This window comes from Megalobrama amblycephala, linkage group LG22 (genome assembly GCF_018812025.1).
Source record: "Megalobrama amblycephala isolate DHTTF-2021 linkage group LG22, ASM1881202v1, whole genome shotgun sequence".
Lineage (NCBI taxonomy): Eukaryota > Metazoa > Chordata > Actinopteri > Cypriniformes > Xenocyprididae > Megalobrama > Megalobrama amblycephala.
The window spans coordinates 21,211,791-21,226,051 of record NC_063065.1 but is presented as its reverse complement, the minus strand read 5'-3'; the positions used below and the strand labels follow the sequence as shown (position 1 = coordinate 21,226,051).

At 37.6% G+C, this 14,261-nt stretch overlaps 1 protein-coding gene across 4 annotated transcripts in view; it reads right to left on the bottom strand.

Annotated features, from left to right (window-relative positions):
- ncoa2 (nuclear receptor coactivator 2) overlaps positions 1–14,261 on the bottom strand; it is a 128,910-nt gene that overhangs the window by 88,501 nt on the left and 26,148 nt on the right. For all 4 annotated transcript variants that reach the window (XM_048174183.1, XM_048174184.1, XM_048174182.1 and 1 more), the window contains exon 2: positions 5,021–5,107. The gene's annotated coding sequence lies outside the window, so the exon portion shown is untranslated. The remainder of the gene's footprint in view (positions 1–5,020; positions 5,108–14,261) is intronic.

Here is a 14,261-nt window from a genome sequence, read left to right as displayed (position 1 = left end):
CCTTGCCATCAAGAACAATGTCCTTGCTTGACCCTCCTATATGGACCGGAGCGCAATTCAAGCCGAAGGGAATTGCATCATAATCATATGTTAAACCTCGCCACGTAAATCCAACCTTCGTGCTCATCTGATGGCACAGAGCCCAAATTCAGCTCGAAGGTGATATGAGTTAAATATCTGGGTGGGTGGTGGGGGGTTCGCGAAGCCAAAATACACAAGAGTGTGTGGAGCTGTTGCGAGCAACCCATAGCTATTACCCAACATTACTGATTACAGTGCAGAGAGATCCCTAAGGCCGATGGGGATCGTGGTTATGCAGAACAGATGGGCCTTTATTAGCAGCGAGTGTCTGAGGGAGATTTGCAGGAGATTCTGTATTTACAGCCTCTTCAGTTGACGATAATGAGCCCGAAGACAAAATGTCAGCTAGTGAGAACGGGCAGAGACAGGAAGTGAAGGAAATGAAACCAATCAGTGCTGATGGAGAATATGCGAAAGACTTGAAAACAGTCTACCAAGGAAAAGCAAAAAACAAGCGGCGGATGAGAAGAGGGGGTGGGGATGGCAACGAGCTTATGACTGAGATTGAGAGCGAGAGAGGAGGAGGGGAGATCGACATTCTCTCCTCCCCAGAGCCGCAGGCCTGGTCTCCAGCCACTGTCCCAGATGGCTTGACTGAGAGAGGGAAAGAGAGATGTTCCTGCCACTCATAAGCCCTACAATTACTGAGAACGTAATGGTCTTAAAGTACCAGCATCAAGCAGGCCCAAAAAGCCAACGTCCATTTACCGAAGCCGATCACATTCATGAATCTTTTAAACTGACAGCCACTTCAAGTTGCCACGGGGAGAGCACTGTATAATAAACACATTAAGCGGCAAATGGCGGATCTGGAGCAGCTCATGGGCACAGGACGCTCAAGGCTGGAAACGAAGAGAGACGAATGGATTTCTCTTATCTGTCCATCAGAAGTGTACTGTTTGCTCTAGCATTGAGCCTGTCGGTACATTTCGAAATGCAGGGTTAACTGTATTCCCATAACTGAAAGTGTAACGGAGAGGGGGTTAAATGTCTGATGTGTATTGATGGGTTTTGGGTTACAAGAGGCACAGATGCAGTGAGAAAAATCAATAAACTTCACCAGTGCATGCTCAGTGGGAGGGTCCACATTCTGCAGCTGACAAACCGAGCTCGGAAGATTAGAACGACGACAAGCATAAATACCACCTCTGGTTTTTGTTAAAGTATTCTTAACTTATGTCCCAAAAAGAAAGTGTTTACGGAACAAGTGTATTTTAAAAAGCTACCTCACATTGATGTTGTAACAATTTAACCTACACCACGTTTCCAACATTAGTAGGGCAAGAAGTGTTCTTGAAAGCTAACTGTAGGTTTTAGCGCAGAAGTTCTCAACTCTGGTCCTCGAGATCCACTTGCCTGCAGAGTTTAAGCCCAACATTGAGCAACCTGTCTGTAACTTTCTAGTAATCATGAAGACATTGATTAGCTTGTTAAGGTGTGTTTGATTAGGGCTGAAGCTAAACTCTGCAGGAAAGTGGACCTCGAGGGCCAGAGTTGAGAACTGCTGTTTTAGGGTGCTTTCACGCCTCGGCGTTTGTTTCAGAACCTGGTGCGGTTCGTTTAGGCATATGTGAACACGGCAATCACGCTCAGATCTGCACCAAAACTCTAGCTCCGATTGCAAACCAACTCTGGGGAGGGTCACTTAAGATGTGAAAGCAATCCGACCCAACGGACCAAACGATATCATAATTCATAACAAGAAATGTATTATATAAAATGCAGCAGTGTTTGATTCTGTGAGTGAGCACATTAGTTACTGCAGTTGAAACCCTCTTCATCTTAAAATGTTGTGTAATTGTGCTTCTCCATGCGAGAATGCTGTTCCGACGAAGCCTTGATTCCTGCTCTAGCTGCATTATAACATTCGTATAGTGTTTGCATGTGCCTTGACACAGCCTAGACAGTGCTGAGAGATCCAGAGAGAACGCGTTTGAATTTACCACAGCATTAATAAGAATGTAGTATATAAATTAACAGCTGGAATGATGGCTACATTCATATAGAGTTTGCGTGTCTTGACATTTACAAATCAAGCCACAGTATTGAACTTGTCAATAATCTTGATGGATGATCCAGGGGAAACTCTGACCAATAAAGAGGACAGTTTAATTGCACGTGATTTGCATAAACACATTTTGGTACGCTTTAAAATGTTGCCTTGTGAAAGCTGAGAAAATGCAACATTGTAACAAATTACGTCCCTGTTTCGCAACAAAATAAACGATCCATAGGTGTGAAAATGCCCTTAGAGGTTTCTGTAAATGCAAAGGTCTACCACCAGACCGAAGCAGTTCTGAAAAGCTTTGTGAATCTTTACGTTTAGGTAATAGACGTTTAGCTAATAGAGTGTCGCAGGAATAAAGTATTTTTGCAGGCCAAACACAAAAGTTAGCATCACCCTGTTTCTTCGACATAAAGCCAATAGATTTTTCCATTTGCTTTTGGATTTTTGCAGAAAATAATCTCCGTGACAAACAAAAGTTTATTATTCTTACACATTATGTTTATCCTGATCATATTTACAAATGAACATATCTTTTATGAATTCTGAAGTTTAAATACAATTGCCATAAGTAAAAAGCTAATCATAGGTTATACACAAATTACACGACAGTCACATGACTTCAGCGTCACCACCATTAAGCTTCCAACAACTCTTTTAATCTCTACAAGTTGGAAAGTTTGAGTAATTTACACAAGTTCAACACCTTTCTGCATTTCAAAATGTGTCACAGAATACACAGACCATTAGCTTTAGCATTAGCATTAACTGTCTTCACTGTCAACTACTGTCATGGTGCAGCAACAGTTTAAAGAGAATCTTGCAGAGCTAGTTACCTCAATAATAATGCATCCATTTTAAATGGCATAGACATTTTATGCTAATTCTATTACCTCATTCAGTAAAAGAGGTTTATTCTCATCACAGTAACACAAAAATGTACTACGGGCTACATGCCTACAGTCCACAGTTATACATTTAACTAACTGTATCAATATTTTTTTCCAGATAGACAGCTCAAATATGTATTTTTGGGATTTAAGAACATTGCCTAACCAACATTCAAGTAGTTTAGGTGATGCATGGTTAACTGTTCATGGTCCATTTATAAGTAAGCTTGATGAATACAGGATACGCTCCTTGAAGAGCTATAGATAAGTGGATGCCATGGTTGACATGCATTAATATATCTAGAGTGTCTTTACAGCATATGGACAGGGCTGAGGAGTTGACACCGCATGCATCAGCAACACTCAGCATAACCTGACACATGGGCTGGAATTCGCATACAGATTATTACATAATCATCATGATTGTGCATATTACACATTGTCAGCCAAAATCAAGGGAATTTTAACCAAAAATAGAAATGCCATAAACTGTACATTTTTATTTCACTTTTCGGTGCTGTATGCCGTTATCTGAATTGCAAATCGCGCTCAGTGCACATCTCGAGAAGCGTGTGAATTATAGACACTTCTGGAGTGCCCTAAAAAGGAACATGTACAGTCTGCGGTGGTTTATAATAAACGGTTTCATGTAATTGCAAATATTTACGGCTGTTACATATTCTCACGACACAGAAATAGTGTAGAATATATGAAGAATATATTTACAGAATATAAAAATAAAAATATACTCATTTTCAAAGACTTAATTGTATTATATAATTCAAAGTTTGTGAAAAAAAGGACTTAAGCGGTATGCATATTAATCTCATAATATAAGTGACAACACAGAACAAAACAGACAATTAAACTGTTAATCTCAATTAATTGGATGACAATTAACCGTCAACTGAAATTTCATGCCCTACTCTCCTGCATTAAAACAAGGCACTTTGCCTTAGGTTTTTCGAAGGTGTATGCTACTGTCAGTTCATGGAGGAGGGGAGGAGAGAGAGCCGTGTGCAAACAGCTTATCCTCACTGTCATCTGCTCCTAATGACAGCTGACAAACTACTAATGCAAATCCCATCTGAGCGGCTACAGTTGCCCCACCCCCAGCCTTCCCTTGCCCTCCCCGTACAGGAAAATCCAGCCCCCAACAACCCCTCCCACCACACTCCATACACAGTGAATGATCCACACTCGAAAATTCCTCCTCTCTGACAGTCAGCTCAAAGCGAGCACTCTCTTTTAAACCAAGACAATACCCTGCTCTTCAGTCACATGACAGCAAAGAGCAATGGTTCAAGCAGAGCAGGTGGCGACTGTGGCGTCCACATGCAGCCAAACACATGCTCACTCGCTGCTGCTATTCTGAGTGTCACTTACTTGTTGTAGAATGTAGAATCAAACTACTGATTGAATCTATGAATCAATGTTAATAATATAAAAAGTAAATAGAGTTAAATCAAGACAATTGGGACAAATGGCAATGGCAAAAATTGTCCCAATTTACCTCAGTTCACCAAATGTAAACATGTAATGTGATTCATTTTAAAAATATATGTAAAAATAAAACAACATTTTTATATATTTGTCTAAAATAATATATTATATATAATTTTTTTTTTTTTTTCATATATTATAGTTTTTCATAAAAGTGATTACAAAGTGTTACTAATACAAACATCAACTTTTTAATTTCAGGCTTTAATTTTCAGGGTTGGCTGGGAATCGTGGTCTCAAAGCTGATTTAGAGGAATAAATGGAAGTTATCTCTAGGATGCAAACAAGAGAGAAAACAAGGTTCCTTTTTTTGTTGCTCAAACCAAATACAGAGAGGAAATGACATCACGCCACCCACACAAACCACACCAACTCACACTTTCATTTGTTTCGCAGTATATCAGTTTTTTCTTCATCTCCTCACCATGTAGTTTCATAAACACACATTAGACCTTCAATGTCATGATTGTATTAACCAACAATTGGACAGGGGAAAGTGTGAGAGAAAGTCGCTGTGTTCATCACAGGTTGCTAAGCTCACCTTGGCTTCAGTCCAGACTAAGCCTCAGGGCATTTCTGCAGCAGTGGGACCAGTGGAAATCTTTGGGCATTATTCACTTCTCTCAATCTATGGAAGAAAGCAGAACCATCCAGTTAAGATCTCAACTAAGGCTCAACACAGACTTTGGAAAACAGAAACACAAGCAATGCAATACTGTACACAATGTAAAAAAATATTTTCATGACTTTTCAACATTTTTTCTTTTGTCAAATCAAATTATCTGTGGTTCAGATAACAACATTTTGAGTTTCTGTTGATTAAACCAATTGCCTTCATTGTATTAACTCAAAATTTTAAAGCAACCAGGTAATTTACTTTAAGTTAAACCAATAATTCTTTTTTACAGTGCACATCAAAAGCTTATTGATATTGATTGTTTTAATGCAAACTAGTGCAATTTGTTTGTTTCAAAGATCAAAGCTCAAATCAAGTTTCTTTTTCATTTGATTTTAGGGTGATGTCTGAAGAGGAATGGTTTGGGGATTTTTTTTTAATGACTCTACAAGTTTGATTTAACAAATCAAAATCTGAGGAAAATGTTAGATATGAGGGAAGAACAAAACACTAAACTTAGTTAAGCTATTTATCTGACAAAATTATTTGGCAAAAAAGGCAAACTACAGCTATAGGTTTTATTTTATTACGCAAAAAAAAAAAAAAGAAAATGCACAGAAAAACAAAAAAGGTCATGCATGCATTGACTACAGTCACTGTAATCAGTTATTAATATTTTGTTGGTTCTCTCGTTTTTGCACGTTCATTTTTTCTTTTTATAACAGCCTGGCCAAAAGTTAGGGCTACACGAAATATCAAAATTATCGAAATATATTCCAAATGTACATATCGTGATGGCTTACAATAACAATGATTTTAATACTTCAAAAGATTACGAAAAGTTATAGGGATGCTTTCTTCTTACAAAAAGAATGTGAAACATATGTTGGTTATATCATTTTCATTTTTTAAATATATTTAAATACAATTTAAATATATTTTACACACTTAAAAGGGCTAGTTTATCCAAAAATGAAAATAATGTCATTAATTACTCACCCTCATGTCGTTCCACACCCCTAAGACTTTCGTTCATCTTCGAAAATACAAATTAAGATATTTTTGATGAAATCCGATGGCTCAGTGAGGCCTCTATTGCCAGCAATGTCCCTAAACCTCTCAAGATCCAGTACAGTTCATGTGACTACAGTTCAACCTTAATATTATAAAGCGACGAGAATACTTTTTGTGCACCAAAAAAACTAAATAACGACTTTTCAACAATATCTAGTGATGGCCGATTTCAAAACACTGCTTCATGAAGCGTCAAAGCTTTATGAATCTTTTGTTTCGAATCAGAGTTTTGGAGCACCAAAGTCCCGTGATTTTAGCAGTTTGACACGCGATCCGAACCACTGATTTGAAACAAAAGATTCGAAGCAGTATTGAAAAATCGCCCATCACTAGATATTGCTGAAAAGTCATTATTTTGTTTTTTTGGCACACAAAAAGTATTCTCGTCGCTTAATATTAAGGTTGAACCACTGTAGTCACATGAACCGTTTTAAATATGTCTTTAGTCCATTTCTGGATCTTGAGAAGTTCGGTGGCATTGCTGGCAATAGAGGCCTCACTGAGCCATCGGATTTGATCAAAAATACCTTAATTTGTGTTCCGAAGATGAACGAAGGTCTTACGGGTGTGGAATGACATGAGGGTGAGTAATTAATGAAATTATTTTCAATTTTGGGTGAACTAACCCTTTAAAGCATTATCGAATCACATATCATATTTTTCTTCAATATCATACAGCCATACCAAAAATTATGTCCAACAATTTGGCATGTTTCATTGCGTTATCACAAATAAAACAACTGACTCAAAAGCACAACTACGTAATATGATTATAAAATCTTTAACAATTTTTTAATAATATTTGTATAAAGGGTAAAGAATGAAGATTTTGGCCAATACTGTATATAAATTTTAGTGAATAACCTTCATGTTTTGAGGCCACACCTTCAATTGATCTTTGTAGAAGTAAACATTACGGTTTGTATAATGACATCACTTCCCTGTCAGTCTTGAAGGAGCAGTGCCCTGTCAGCTTTGAGTATGGCACTTGAGCTGTCCTCTATCAGAGAGCTATCAGCAAACCGAAGAGACAGCTGAGTATTACCAGACCTGTCAAGAAGAGTGTGGCTATTCTTAATAACAACACCTTGCCGGCACCGGCTCTGAGAGGACCAACCATCCTGGGGAGTTACTGAGAAGACACATAGAGGTCAACAATCGAGGTGCTGTCCTCGGGACCCATATGGAGATGTCCTTTCTTATAAACTGTCCAAAAAGAAATTGGAACAGATAATGGGGATCCACTGAAATACCAAGTGAATAGTTCACCTCCAAAATAAGATACTCTTCACAAGTGGTTGATAGTGGTTCGCCATATGTGCACCTTTCAAATTAACATTCTTTCGAAGAATATTTTTATGACAGACTCGGAATTGCTGAAGAGAGATGGCTCTGCTATAGTTAGAAAAACACAATGAGACCATACGGAGCAGTCATGTTTTTTAGGCAATTAGCTTAAGTGAACTACCATACAAGAGCAATCCATCTCTACAAACTTGGTGAATAAGGACAGTTGGATAGAAGTTTTATTTGGTCATTGTCCTGACCTTCTCAATAGTTACAAGGGGAAAGATCTAACTGACCCCACAATATTCTTGAGCTTGTTTGTCCATTAAAAACTTAATGGAAGTTGAGCATCAAGCGGAGACATTAGAGACAGTTGAATCAGCACACGTCAAGCAAGCTCAAGAGACAAAATGAGGAAAAATGTACCATTAGATATTATAGAAAAGAGAAGGTTTTGCAAAAAAATAATATATATACACACACAAGTTAAAAAAAAAAAAAAAATTAAATTAATACAGTCAAAAGTCCCTTTAAGACAAGTCATTTCACTCGGCGGCCATCTTTGAAACGCCTCTTGGGCATCCTGGGCATCATGCAATCTCTTTGAATGGGGAAACATCAAATTCTCCAAAACTGTTCGCCAACCTTACGATTAAATTTCATATTTGAAATCACCAATGAAATCAAACAACAACCGGCTCATAAATTTAGTTTCTAAACGCTCGAATTATGACAAAAAAAAAAAAAAAAAAAAAAAAAAAAAAAACTGTATTTTTCAGGCTGGATCAAGCTAATGCGCATGCGCAGACCTAAATGCGCGTCTCTTCTGAGGTGCGCGTCTGACTGTTTCTATAGAAACCGGTGATTCTAACGGCCGCTGAAGTGACGCGATTGGCTCTTATTTAGAAGGCGGGACTTATTCCGCCATATTGCACGTTCTTTGATACAGTTCAAAAGTTTGAGGTCAGTATATTTTTAAACAGTAAAAAAAAAAAAAAAAAAAAAAAAAAAAAAAAAAGAAGTCTTATGCTCACCAAGGCTGCATTTATTTGAAATACGGTAAAAACAGTAGTAATACTATGAAATATTATTACTTATTTTCTATTTTAATATATTTTTAAAGGTAATTTATACCTGTCAAGACTGGAGTATCGGCTGCGGAAAATTTAGCTTTGCCATCAGTCACATGATCCTTCAGGTATCATGCTAATATGCAGATTTGTTGCTCAAGAAACATTTCTTATTATCATCAATGTTGAAAAAAAGTTCTGTTGCTCAATATTGTGGAAACAATATTGGATTCCTTGATGAATAGAAAGGGCAAAAGAACAGCTTTTATTGGTAAAATTAATATTTTGTAACATTATAAAAGACTTTTACTGTCACTTTTGATCAATTTAATGCATCCTTTCTCAATAAAAGTAAAAAAGAAAATATATTGACCCCAAACTTTTTAGTGATAGTGTAAATTTTCTCAATCCCAAAACAAATGTCACCATACTAAGGTGCACATTAGTCAATCAAACTAACATCTGCTAGAAAATGTGTCTGGGGTTTGGTTCATACTAGCTCTGGTTCACAAATTAATATAAAGTATTATGGGTTTTACTGAACTCATTTTCAGGTCAAGCAATCAAACCACCACAATACAATTTAGAGATAATACAGAGTCAGACAGACAATAATTAGCATTCACAAATACTCCAGTTCAAATACCACAAGCATTTCTGAGAAAAACATAAGCATATCTAGTGTCTAGGACAAACTAGACCTAATCAGCACATGAAAATCTAACACTTTCGGAAACCCAAACGGCAAGGGTTAGCAGTTATGGCGCCAGAATCCCCAAAATGGTATAAAGCAATCATCACAAACTTTTTTGAAGACTATTAAGGGACGGAAAATTAGCTCAACATCATTAGAAGAGGGAAAAATTGGATAAAAAAAAAAATAACAGGAAGAGAAGGGAAAAAATGACAATCATCATCAGGTTGGTAAAGATTTAATAGTGTTACACACGTCTTCAGGGCCTCGGATTCCACAAGGGAATCGTTTCAAGCTTATTAGATAGTAACATGAAGTACGCCTTTTTAATTATGTTCAGCAAGTAATTAGTGGAAAAAAAAGGGTTTAAATCATATCCACGATCCCAGAATTAGCCTCTGAGAAGAAAAAAAAATGACTTGCTGCAGTAAGTATCATTCAACAAAGTTGAAAGCGCATGTAGAAACAGCCAGAATTCTCCCATTGTGAGCAAATGCCTTTAAAGGGGTTGTTGACTTATGCAGAAGCTCTCCTGGGAGCTTGTGAACAAATACCTGAGGGGAGGGCACATGTCACATGATGTCATGTGCTGACCAGATATTGCTACATGTAGTTCCACAGCAGCTGACCTTCTACAACTCCATGCACACAGTGACAACAACACAAAGGGAGAACAAAAGACCTAGTGCTGTGTTTCTGATGGGTACATTAAATAATAAGAACGCTTTGGGCAGGTGTTTCTATAAATAATAAAAAATAAAAAATAAAAAAAGCACACAATTTCACTAGATAGTTACACGAGGCTGTAAGTGGCTTTAACAATTCTAAATGGGAAACAGAGGGATCATGTGGTCTGTGTAAAAAAGTACATTAAAATTAATCTAGCATATACAAATCACTATTAAATCATAAGTGTATAAAGAGGATGCGCTCTGAAAGGCTTCATTTATCTTTGCATTGGTCAGGGGGAAGTTAAAAAAAGAGTCTTTTCTAAGGCTGGAGGAATTTCCCCTCAGTTTCTTGTGTCACATGTTTGTTCTAGCCCACAGGAGATCTTAACCCGATTGGTCACTGTAGTTACGGTGTCCCTCAACCATGGTAAATCAGTCACCAGGCTCATTCAGCTGTCAGATAGACACCAAAAGAGCCTTTTTGTTTTTGTGGAAATGTCTTTCAAATACCAGAAAGTCACAAGCTTTTTGTGATCGTTTGATTTCAGTTGAGATATATCCGATGCTACGGTCAACATTTACAGATAAGCTACTAAACCAGGTTCAATAATAGCTGTTCTTACTATTCAATAACCACGCCACACCAAAGTGCCAGGAAGATCTGACAGCGTGGACACACAGCAGACCACACACCATGGATTTATTCCTAACGAACATGCTGCGATAGAGTGGGACAGCCTGCATTCCCTTCCCCTAGACTCACTATCTCTCTCCATCTGCAGTCTGGGTCAAAAGTTCATGTCAGTGTTACGGTTGTGTGTGTAACACCACAGACCATATTCCCCATCCTCTCACCCACTGACCACTATGAGGCTTAATACTACAGCACCATAGAAATGATTAACTGAACACTTATTCTCGGTCATAATTTCACTTTAGATACACATTTCCCATTGGACCTGAGTAAAGAGTCATCTAAACCAGGGCTGTGAGACGGATCGAAATCGGAATACAATTACGATATGAATATGCACGATTTTCTAAACTGCAGAAAGCAAGTTTTTTCTGCCAGCGCCCTCAGTGTGCAATTTGAATGAAGTCCACCTAAATCTAGCATGAGAACAGAACAGAGCGTGTTTACCATTATGATGTGGAAGAGAGCATAGAAACTATGAAGTTGAATTCAGGGCAAGATAAGGACTTGGTGCAAAAAAACAAAAAACATTCGTGGTTTGGGAATATTTTGGATACAGAAGAGATAAATAAATCGATGGGACAAACCGATGCATCACGAAATGTTTCTGGATCGATTGTGAGATTTGTCGAATGCATCGCGATTCTCTCTCGAACTGATTCTGAGCTTAGTTTTTAACAGCAGATGGCACTGTTTGCTTTAAGGCAGGAACACACCAAGCCGACGGTCGGCCGTTGGACAGTTTTTGTTCGTCGGCCGACTAAGTTTTCTCAGTGTGTTCCGCACCGTCGGCTGAAGTTGGTCCTCGTCTGCTTTTTTTCGGCCGATTCGACATGTTGAATCGGCGTCGGAGCTTGTCGGGCCATCTGATCGTTCTAAAAGGCTGGTCAGCTACTGCCACCTGCTGGTATGGAAAGGCATTTCATCTTACGCAGGCACAGAACGGACGTGCTACTTGGCCATCTGATCATTCTAAAAGGCTGGTCAGCTACTGCCACCTTCTGGTACGGAAAGGCACTTCATCTTACGCAGGCACAGAACGGACGTGCTACTTGGCCTTCGGCTGTCAAGCGTTGGTTTGGTGTGTCACGCCAAATTTAGACCCAGACGCTGCCGACGTGAGCCAACCTCGCAGTCTGCTTTTGTCGCCACTAGTTCATCGGCGTCGGTTTGGTGTGTTCCTGCCTTTAGAAACGGCTATACTCTGCTTCCTTCCAATTCCTTATAAATAATACCACTTAAACCTTCTATAAAATAATCATTCATAAAGTTTGAAAAGGTTGAAATGAATTGAAAGGGTGTTTACAGAAGGCTGTTTACATTAATCTCATGTCATAAAAGCAAGGTGCAAGGTGGTGCAAGCACTTTCTGAGACTCAGTCAAATGCATGTATGCTCTTCAGCGCTCTTCTTAGTGAACATTTGAGCGTTTGGTTAAAAACTAGCCTAGAGCGCCATCTGCTGTAAAAAAACTAAGCTCAGAATCAATTAGAGAGAGAGAATTGCGATGCATTCGGAAAAATCTCAGAATCGATCCACGAATTGTGATGCATCTATTTATTGCCCCAGCCCTAGGAGAGATGATGTATCATAGAGCCAGGTAATTAGCAAGAAACAAAGCATAAAGCGTTTTTGCGGTTAAAAACACAACACAGATCTAGAGACGCATTTTTATAAAGTTGAACGTCTTTTACCTTGAGTGCCACGTAGAATGCCGTGTCATGAGAAGCTACAAGGGATGTGAGTGCAACAGTTAAAGATGTCCATCTAGCATTTGGTTACAAAGAAAAACAATGCCACGTTCCGAACCAGGTGAACAAAAATTGTTAATACAGGTATAATACTAACACACTTTATTTTTGTTTGTCCACCCTTGTACACTTTGCTGTAATGCTGATCCGTCTTGACATGTAAGAATGAGATGTGGTCCCGTTGATGATGCTCATTGATATTTAATTCTGGAAAATTAATAAAACAAAACACTATTGTTAAGTCCTACAAGAGCATCATTCCAACACTCCAACACATGCTGCCAAACGCTCATCCGCACTCATCTTGCGGTCAGTGACCGTTACGCTGATATCAGCACCCCCTTTTGGACTGGAATTACAAACAAATGGTCTCCCATTAAAAACGGAAAACTTTAATAAGAAATATAAGTTAAATAAAAATTAATATGGCTCCTATAACAGGCATTTGTGCACAATATACTGCACAATATAGGAAAAGAGTAAAAAAAAACTAAGAAATAATCTGTGCGTCACGTATCATGCCTGCAACTAGGGCTGCAATGATTAATCGCGATTAATCGTTTGCAAAATAAAAGTCCGTGTTTATGTAATATATATATGTGTGTGTTCTGTGTATAATAATTATGTATATATAAATACATACACATACAGCTATAAAGTTTAGAAATATATGCATGTATTATAAATATATATATTTATATATATTTTATATTACATATAAACAAATATTTTATATATAAATATAACATTTTTCTTAAATATATACATGAATGTGTGTATTTATATATACATAATTATTATACACAGAACACACACATATATATTACATAAACACAGACTTTTATTTTGCAAACGATTAATCGTGATTAATCGTTGCAGCCCTACCTGCAACTAATGCCGGCTTCCAAAAAATTATACAGACAAGTATGTATGTAAGGAAATACTGTTTCAAAAATTGCAATATTGATTACATTTCCTTCTATCTTTTAGTCCATATCGCACAGCACTAATTTTACCTCAACCTGAAAAACTGAGAGAACGTATTATGAGGAATCAAAAATTTATTCATCTAAATGGGGGAAAGAGCCTGTGATGTTCTTGGTTTCCATGTAGCACCTACAGCTCTGCATATCCTTTTAAAACACCATAAAGTTGAATGTTGCTGAACTAAGGCCCCATCCACACGGAGATGCGTTTCTGTGAATATGCCCAAATTTTTTATCGGATAGGCGTTTCGTTCACACGGATCTGGCATTTTCGAAAGGTGAAACCGTTATTTTTTTAAACCGGGTCTCAGAGTGGATACATTTGAAAACGCCGTCTTTGTGTTTTTGTGTGGACGGGGCAATCCGTATATTTTCTAAAACGATGATGTCATCATCCCACGTGTCGACCCTAGTCAGATGCGCTAACAGCACAGAACAGCACCAACAACAGCAATAGCAGACTCTAGATGCTTGTGTTCATGCTGCAGACGATAATAAAGCCAAAATAAAGTGTTATTTCTAAGCTTTACTATAGTTTGTATTCAGCGCGCAAGGTTTATGCGCATGCTCCAAGTCTTCTTTGCTGCTTTAAGTGTAGGGCTGTCAAACGATTAATCACGATTAATCGCATACAAAACAAAAGTTTGAGTTTGCCTAATATATGTGAGTGTACTGTGTGTAATTATTATGTATACATAAATACAAACACATTCATGTATATATTTGAGAAATATTTACAAGTATATGTATTTATTTATATTTTTATATAATTTATATTTTATATAAATAAAAATATTTTGTACATAAATAACATATTTCTCTTAAATATATACATTAATTTGTGTATTTATATATACATAATAATTACACAAAGTACACACACCCACATATATTATGCAAACTTAAACTTTTATTTTGTATACGATTAATCGCGATTAAT